The sequence below is a fragment of the Pocillopora verrucosa genome, chromosome 5 (assembly GCF_036669915.1).
Source record: "Pocillopora verrucosa isolate sample1 chromosome 5, ASM3666991v2, whole genome shotgun sequence".
Taxonomy (NCBI): Eukaryota; Metazoa; Cnidaria; class Anthozoa; order Scleractinia; family Pocilloporidae; genus Pocillopora; species Pocillopora verrucosa.
In genome coordinates, this window is record NC_089316.1 from 17,246,647 (window position 1) to 17,255,802 (window position 9,156).

General features: G+C 38.0%; 1 pseudogene; it reads right to left on the minus strand.

Moving 5' to 3' along the window:
• Positions 1-4,219: 4,219 nt before the first annotated feature.
• On the minus strand, positions 4,220-8,626 carry LOC136280758 (uncharacterized; annotated as a pseudogene).
• Positions 8,627-9,156: the final 530 nt, after the last annotated feature.

Genomic DNA, 9,156 nt, shown 5'->3' on the forward strand with positions numbered 1-9,156 from the left:
TATGGTTTCACAACTCTCCTGGAAAAAAAATCCAGAATTTGGGAGTTCACGTTGTATGGAAATTGTAATGAATAATTCATTAACTTTATTTTGCGACAAGTTTTCCTTCGTAACTCGCGCACATCAAGATTTTCTTTCCTATTTTATTGTTATTGGGGAAAATGTAACTTGCGTCATGAACTTCGAATTGACTAAAATACATGTACGAAAACGGAAAAAAAACAAAAAAGTATTTCGGAAAAAGCGTTCGCGCAAAGGTATGGTTTACCAGTGGTTGTGATAGTGGTAATTAAACTGAAATGGCTGGCGTAAAACAATTTTGTCTTCACAGAGATGTGAAAAGTAGATTTTATAGGTGTTGTTTTCATACAGTGGCAAGGAAACAATGAATTAAAAAAAAATGGAAATTAAACAAATAATTACAAAACAAAAATATGCTTAAGATCACCGGGTTTTCCTGTGATCTTTGTTCATGTCTTACATGGTTCAAACTCCATGTGTGGCATGCTGGTTTCTTAATTTCTCTTCCCCTACTAGAAACTGCTGAAGCCATGGATGTCTTTTCTTCTTGTGTGGTGTTTACACTTGGCTTGGTATTCACTGGTTCTTTTATAGTAGTAGTGGTGGTTGGGTTTGGCTGCAGAGTTTCTGGACCTTCAAAATCAAGTGGTTCATGTTTATCTGGGGATGCTGGTTGATTTTAATGACAGTGTTTCTTGTCTTTAATCTGGCTTCTTAAAGTAGGAAGTGTTGTCTGTGACTTCTTTCTGGTGGGTAGTTTGTCTGGTAGTGACTAGTAATCCTATGACATTTGGGATGGCAAAGGTACTGGCTCAAAGAGCAAGCTTGACTTTAACTGCAAGGTTGCAAGGCTAAGTGTGTTGTTTGAGGTCAGGGCAAACCTTTGATAAATTCTAATTGTTAAGTAGCTCTTTCAATGTGAAATATTGCCTGGATTGATTTGATCGTAATAATCATTGTCTGCTGCTCCACTGTGGGCTTTTGATTGCAAAGGGAAAAGTGGTGGTGTTTGATTGAGGTAGTGACAGACTATTGAAGCTAATTACATTTGCACCTTTGAAATTTTTTGTAAAGGAAAATTCACAGTTGTATTGAAGTCTCTTAAATTTATTTTTTGGTAAACAATCTTATAGTAGACAAGATAAAAGGTGCCAAAAACCTTTTCATTCATTACCTTAGTGGCTTAAAGTAGTAGTGAAGCTGTAGCTGCTTACTGCAAAAGGGAAAATTTAGTTGCAAATGGTACTGAAACCACAAGAGGTTCTTGGTGATGGACTCAGCCAACTTATTTGTGGTATTCTTCATATGCATGCGTCAATGACGAGTTGGCACTTTCTCTATGGGTATAGAAATGATAATAGTGTTTTATTGATAACACCTCTAGAGGGTAGCCGTATATCTATCAATTGAAATGGTTAAATGAGGGATAAATGAAAATTTAAAAAGTATCATTGTTAAATACCACATTACATCATGGATAAAAATGGAAGAAACTGGTTTACAAATTTAGGAGGTTGACCTATTCTAGTGGCTTAAGCTTTGCCAAGCAGAGAGTGCTTAACCTCTGGTAAAAATGTCAAGTTCCACATTGTTTCTGAAATCAGTTGAGAGCTTGTTTAAAAGAGTAGCAGCATGGTCTCAAAAAGTAGTTGCTCTTGGTTGGATTTGTACTCGAGCACCATCAGTAGATCTTAAGTTCCTGGATGACTCGTGTACATTTATATGCAAGTGCTTGGGCTGGGACTGGTTATAAAAAGCTTTGGGTCTGTGATGTTTCATTGTCTTTCTTCTTGTACTGAAACCATGGTTATTTAAAATCACATGATATGAGCCTGAATATTAAGCAGAAAAATACTGAAGAGATAAATTGTCCCTGCTTGTGTTTGGATTGCTGAGTTGCACCTTTTCCCAAGAAGTGATTTATAAATCCTCCTTCTTGAGACAATGTGGGTAGTACTAGAGGGTTAATTTAAAGAGTTATTTGTGCAAAGTCAAAGCATTGGCAGATGATGGTTTTCAGAATCTCTGTATCAGGGGTTAGATCATAAACACAATCTGATGATACAAAAGTAACAGTGTTAAGGTTTTTATTGGCTGTATCCTCCTAGAATTTGATTTTACAAGATTCCAAGGCTCTAGCTTGTCAAAAAAAGCTATCTGTACTTATGAAAAACAACTTCTCTCAAACGTTTAAACTAAATTTTATAAATTTAAGTGCTCTTAGACACAATCTAGTACATTTTGGGTGCCCAAATTAAGCAAATGAACAGTCCACGAACACAAGAAATGGTAATGTAATTAAAAAATGCAGCCATTTTCTGTTATATCATATGATATTTTGCAAAAAAAAATGAATATTACTATTTGATTCATCAATCACACGAATCGTCTGACATATTTTAAGCCAATAATCATCAAATAAGGCAGTCACCTAATTCTACAGCTCAGAGAAGAGCCGATCCAATATGAGGTGAAACAGACCTACTTTTTTTTTTTTGCAAGTGGCATCCCCAACAAGGGGAGCCCAATGGAGTTTGAGGGCCCATGATTTGTTGATGACACAGACCCCCTTGTTTCCAAGTGTGATGAAAGATATCACATTAAACCAATTCAGTTTTCCCACCCCACAAGAAGTTCCAAATTGCTTTAGAGACCGTTGTGAAGACCCATTTGGGCATAGTTACCATGGTAACCATGTATTAGAGACCAAAGGTGTCAAGAGTATTAAGAATCATGGACTTGCCTTTTAATGATGGGTGGGACAACACCAGAGATTAAGGTTTTTAAATTTTTCAGGTTTTTAAATAATTTGATTTTCGCCAATCAGTCCATCTAATTAGCTTGATCAAGGTTAGCATTACCAAGATAAATGCTGAGGATTTTAAGGTTGTTGGCAATCCAGGTGTGAGCCAATCCTTAAGCCCTCAGTTTTCTTTGGATCTAGTTGTGAGCCAGAGCCTTACTCAAAAATGTTAATTATTGGTTTGTTTGTTTTTTTAAAAATCACATTTAAAGAACAAGTTACAGACATAATTAAAATTACTACACAGAAACAAGGTTTGGCCAACAACAGCTGTGCAATTGCTGTTGTGAGCATTTCACCAAAATTAACATAATCGCTCTAAAACAATTTAATTATATTAATAATAAGACATTTACTGTACAGTGTCACTATTACAATGAAGTTAAATACAGTTACTATTGGGAAAACTAATACAATTATTGTAATGATTACTGATGAAAAGTGAAAGAGAGAAACACAAGATAAGAATGGAAAGTTTTCAGTCCATTTTTTAGTCTGTTTTTAATTTTTTTTAACAAAATGATAACAATGTTAAAAGCCTTGACAATGGAGTAATCATTTGCCAATATTTAAGTGGTTTCATTGGTGCATTGAGACACATTGCTTACTTAATTATGAGAGTCAGGGATTTGAATTCCCTGAATGCTTGAGTCTTGTCAGATAGCTTGACTTAAATCTCATCTACCTGGCAATATAAGAGAGGGTAAAGGGGGCATCCTTGCCTTTTGGGTGAAAGAACAAAGAGAGCCAGCAGCTGTTGATAACTGAGGAGGTTATGTTGGTGTAAATAACCCAAACCCACCAACAGAAGTCAGAACTGAAATATAATCTCGCCAGAACCTGTTGAAGGAAAGCATGATTCATGTGATGGTGTGTTCTAATGTTGAGACACCCTGAAAGTGCTGAGGACTTGAACTTTACTGAGGGCTCTGAAAAGAATTTCTCTTGTTTATTTTGTATAGAGTGGACATTGTTAGGGCTGTCCACAAGTTGCTTCAATTTTCTCTAAAAGTTGCTCAAAAGTTGCCCTAAAATCCAAAAGTTGCTCAAAAGTTGCTTTCAATTTTTTTGTGTAAGAGATTGATTAACAACTTAAATAAAGATTTAATGAATAGATTTCACTTTGCATAGATATTATATACATAATTACACCATACTGACTCGTCAATATTGTAAGACTGAGTCTCTCTCAACCCAAGTCGTAAAAAACTGATTCTCTGTATTGGCTTTCTATTACAATAACCACGTGATTATATGTGAACAAAACAAACTTTGCTAATATGCTTATTAAATATATAAAGTTTCTCTGGCATGCACGAGTGTATGTGGTATAAAACCACCGTCTTTCAATATTTACATCTTTGTGGATGTAGTACAGAGAACTGTCCCTGTTGGTCAATGTTTTGCACCACCAGCTAGTCCTCTACAGACATATAATTCAAGATTTCTTGTGTGCTTATTTTCATTGTAATGTAACACGACCAATGTTTCCTCTGTTTCCTCTAATGCTGCCTCTTGCTGCTTGCTAAATGCATTTTGCGGCAGGCTAAACACTCGTTCAGCTGATGCTGAACTAGGCTGTACCAACAAGATCTTTTTGACTGCAGCAGACCAATTTGGGAGAGCAGTGGCATGTGTAGCCCACCTCTGTACTTTGCCTTCTTCTGTTTCAATGGCTGCACCATCAGCAATGGACAGATAGTTTGGCAGCTCTTCCACAAGCTGTACAACTTCTGCATCAGTAATGAAACTAAATTGCTTTAGTTCCTGGACTGATGCAGCAGTTGGATGTAGTGCTTGCACCTGTATTGGGCAGCATAAGTGTGCAGCCTTAAATGCACGGACAATATTATGGAATTGCACACTGAATTTCTGTTGGTAAAAGCGGAAGCCTGGATTGATACATGCCTTTGCTTGAGCAACTAACTGGTTGTACAATGCCATATTTCTACCTGCATGTTGGCGAGCTTTGGCCTCAGTGTTTGGATAAGAGTCAATGTCTATTGCATGTGCTAATGCAAACAAACGCTCATAGCAAGTAAATACTAAGGGACCATCCCCCTCAAGATAATAAGTTGCTTGAACAAAGTGCTTGCCTGCATCAATCGTAGCAGCGAGCTCAATGTCTAAGACTTTAGCAGTAGCCGGATCATCAAAAATCTCCAACAGGCTTGCACGGCAAACAGAAGACAGTGTGACGGTGTGTTAGGACATTAATGTACCAAAAGTTCCAAACCTCGATATTTTATTACAATAAATAACGGATGAAGGTTATGACAAAATCTATGGATATGGATTGGAGATTCGAAATCTGTAAAGTAATGCGTTAACAAATTAGTTTCAGTTCATATCGATAATATCGAAAGAAATCAAGATAAATATTTACCCATTGGTTCTAGGTGTCCATAACACTGTCTAGCGATAGAAAATCTTAACAATTATATCTGTTATGTCATCAAATTATAATGCGCAAAGAAATTAGAATTTTGCGCAATATACTCCCCGCCGGCAATTACAGACTGTTTAAAGTTTTCGGTAAAAATCATTTCAGAATTAAACATAATAGTTCAGAGTTATTATTGCCAAAATGTTTTGAGATAGTTCATTTGTCTTCTGATGCAGGTAGGATAGTTATCAGCTTGTTAACTGGTCGTTCGATAGTTGTAAAGCCTTTCCCTTTGTATTCGGTCACTTTTTCGCCAGGCTTGGGATTTTTGTATTCGATGAGGGCTCGTCTGACCTTCCCGTCTTCCCCTTTGTAAACTTTTGATATTTTCCCAAGTTTCCATTGTCCTCTTTTCGCGTTAGAATCTTGGATAAGAACAATGTCATCAATTTCAAGGTTTCTCTGGGCCGTGTGCCATTTTTGTTGGACTAATAAGCTTAGAAAGTAGTCTCGAGTCCATTTCCGCCAAAATGAGTCAGTTAGTTGTTGTACAAGTTCAAAGCGCTGTTTGAGGTTGGACGGCTCTTTGAAAGGTCCACTTGGTACTCTTGATGTTGCTCTACCAAGGAGGAGGTCATTGGGACAAAGATAGGTATCATCTGTTGATGTAGGATGTCGGCCGATTGGTCGTTCATTTACAAGATTTGCCGCTTCGCAACAAATGGTTTGTAACTCGGAGAAGGTTAGAACGCTTTCACCAATAGCTAATGTGATTGCTTTTTTCACGGATTTAATAAGTGCTTCTGATACACCGTTTTGCCAGGGGGCATCTGCTGATGAGAACTTCCATTCAAATCCTTCCATTACTCCGAACTCTAATAGCTGTTTCTTATCTAAGTCGTTGATGACTTTCTTTAGCTCGGCGCTTGCTGCTACTAATTGGCTGCCATTGTCAGAATACAATTTGGAAGGGTATCCTCTGATCGATACAAATCTTCTTAGTACCATTAAGAATTTGTCAGTACTGTAATCAGGAGCTATGTCGATATGGACAGCTCTGGTTCCCATGCCTGTTTTGTTTGGTATTTCGTTGTTGTTCAACTGGATTGTCATCTTTCTTGTCAGTATGATTCACGGAACCCTTAATTTTTTCACTGCTCAGGCGTAACTCTGCGTTCTGGTATTCAAGAGCTCTCTTCAGGTTCAGTAGAAATCTCAATAGACTTGGAAACTTATCAGTTTTATCAATGGTGCTCGTGTCGTTGCTGACTAATTTCGCCCATTCTTTCATTACGTCAGGGGGTAATCGTTTCTCAATGATGCTGATCGAGCTAGTTGTAGTTATCTCTTTCTCCAATTTTAGGTTGCATAGATCGCGATAGCCTTCTTCAATGGCATTGACGAATTGAATGAACTTTTTGTGCTCACCTTCCTTAATACATTTAACATTCTGAATGGAATTGATGATGGCATCAGCGACTTTAGCAGGATCGCCGTATTTGGAGTCTAGTCGCTCCCACATTGCTTGGATGTCGTCGTCTACGCTTTTTACATGAGCAAGGGGTTCCATTCCTAAGCAGGATCTTAGCGTATAAGGTGCGGTATTAATATTCAAATTGGGCATAACTTGTTTCTCGAAGTCTCGTTTGAATTGGGGGTAATCTCTTAACTCGCCATCAAATCTCGGCATTTTGATCTTCTCAAGGTGAATATTGCTAGGTTTCATGGCATTAGTGGTAAGCTTAAGGGTTGCTCCGTCATTGGATTTGATGAAGGTTTTGCTTTCATTTTCATCGACGCGGGTTTCCATTAATTCTGAAATTTCACTGTAGCGTTGTTGAACGTCAAAAATCCACCCCAATTCTCGTTCTGCTGAGTCTTTATCAATGAGCTCAATTAACTTTTCGTGTTTTTGTTTACAGTCGACAAAAGCCTCTTCAAGCTGACTTTGCAAGCTTTTCATGTGTGTCGTTGTAACCTTTTCGTTTTCCATCGTATGGGAAGCATTACCATATAAGGCATCAAAGACTGCGCGTGCAGTGTTCCTTTTGTTGAGAATGCATTCCTTTTCTTTGCTTGCAGATTCGTCGCGTTCTTTTTCTGCGCGCGCTCTTGTTTCATTTTCTATGTATTCAAATTTTAAATTTCTCGCGTCCGTGTATAGGTTTTGTAGCTCTTCGAGCCAATTTTCTGCTGTGTTCATCTCGTCATCCTTCAGGAGCTCTATATAGGCGTTGTGTTTACCTTCTAATTCCTTCCATGCTTTGACGAGCTCAGCATAATCGTCTTCAATCACATCTGCTATTCTTCTGTCGCGGACAGATCTCAGCAGCTCATTCCTTTTCCTTGTGAAGATTGTTCTGGCATTCTTCCGGTCTGTTTTCGCTTTTTCTGGATCCATTATTTTTGTGTTCACGTCTCACTGGATTTCGAATGTGACGGTGTGTTAGGACATTAATGTACCAAAAGTTCCAAACCTCGATATTTTATTACAATAAATAACGGATGAAGGTTATGAAAAAATCTATGGATATGGATCGGAGATTCGAAATCTGTAAAGTAATGCGTTAACAAATTAGTTTCAGTTCATATCGATAATATCGAAAGAAATCAAGATAAATATTTACCCATTGGTTCTAGGTGTCCATAACACTGTCTAGCGATAGAAAATCTTAACAATTATATCTGTTATGTCATCAAATTATAATGCGCAAAGAAATTAGAATTTTGCGCAATACAGACAGGTTATCCTTTTCTTTTAGAAAGGGCTCAACATCCCCAAAAAACTCCATGACCTGATTGAGGACTTCCCATTTGCTCCACAATCTGGTTTTGGAATGAAGTCACATTGCTGTGCCAGTTCTTGTCTTCCACAACAGCCGAGCAGCTGGACTGAGAGAAAACATGGTGTGTATAGGACACTAAATTCAAAGTGTTTCCCAACATTATCGATTGTGTGTGAGAAACAGATGACATTAAGAATATTGGGGAAGAACAACATGACTTGATGCAGTCCAGCTTAATTTACCGTTGCACCATCTCTCATTGCTGGTAGAAGATGGTTTGTTTGCATTCCATACTCCACAGCCAGGCACTGAATCAGCCTTTGAGCAAGCTCTTCTGCATTCATACTCTTAGCTAGCATTTCTAATTTGAGAAGCCTCTGCTGTATATTCCAATCTTTGTCAATGAAGCGAACGATAATTGCCAATGCTTCTCCAAGTCTGGTGCTCCCATCAAAGATCGCAGAAAAAGCATTGTTGGCAGCTATTTCGGATTTCACAAAGTCTATCTCCTTTAGGCGATGTTAAGCGATGACCATATTTTTCAAGAAATGGTCGCAAACTGTTGACTTTTAAAAGGGGAATACCTGCCTTCAGTAGAGCTTCCACAAGCTCATATCGATAGAGCCTCATGTTTTCAGGTAATGTGGATCCTTTTGCTCCTCCGCTTGTTTTTGCAAGATCCTTGACATTTTGATCTTCTTGCTTTTCTTAATATTCTCCAGCGCTTTGATGTGCTTTATGGATGATACACGTTTCTTGACAGAACTCTTTATTTTGGAAAGAGTTTCTCTGCAGGCGTCATATCTTATATTTCCCAACACTGTAGTTAGGCACTGGTCTTTAAACTCATTCACTCTATCCCACACGGACATATTTGGATCAACTGATCCACGCACATTTCTCTTAGTCTGCACTTTTCTTTTCCGAGAGATACTGGCTTTTTCTTGAGTACTTAATCTAGTACTAGCTGCTACTTCTAAAGGATCTGAATATTCATCATCTTCACTCGAGCACGAGCATGGATAATCACTCACCTCCGTCATTTTGAATTTTTCAGCATATCTGCTGACCACCTTCGGCTGCTACCACAAGCAGACCACCAGGGGAATAGTGATTTTTTGTTTACAAAAGGTATTTTATGCAAAATCATGCATACAAGT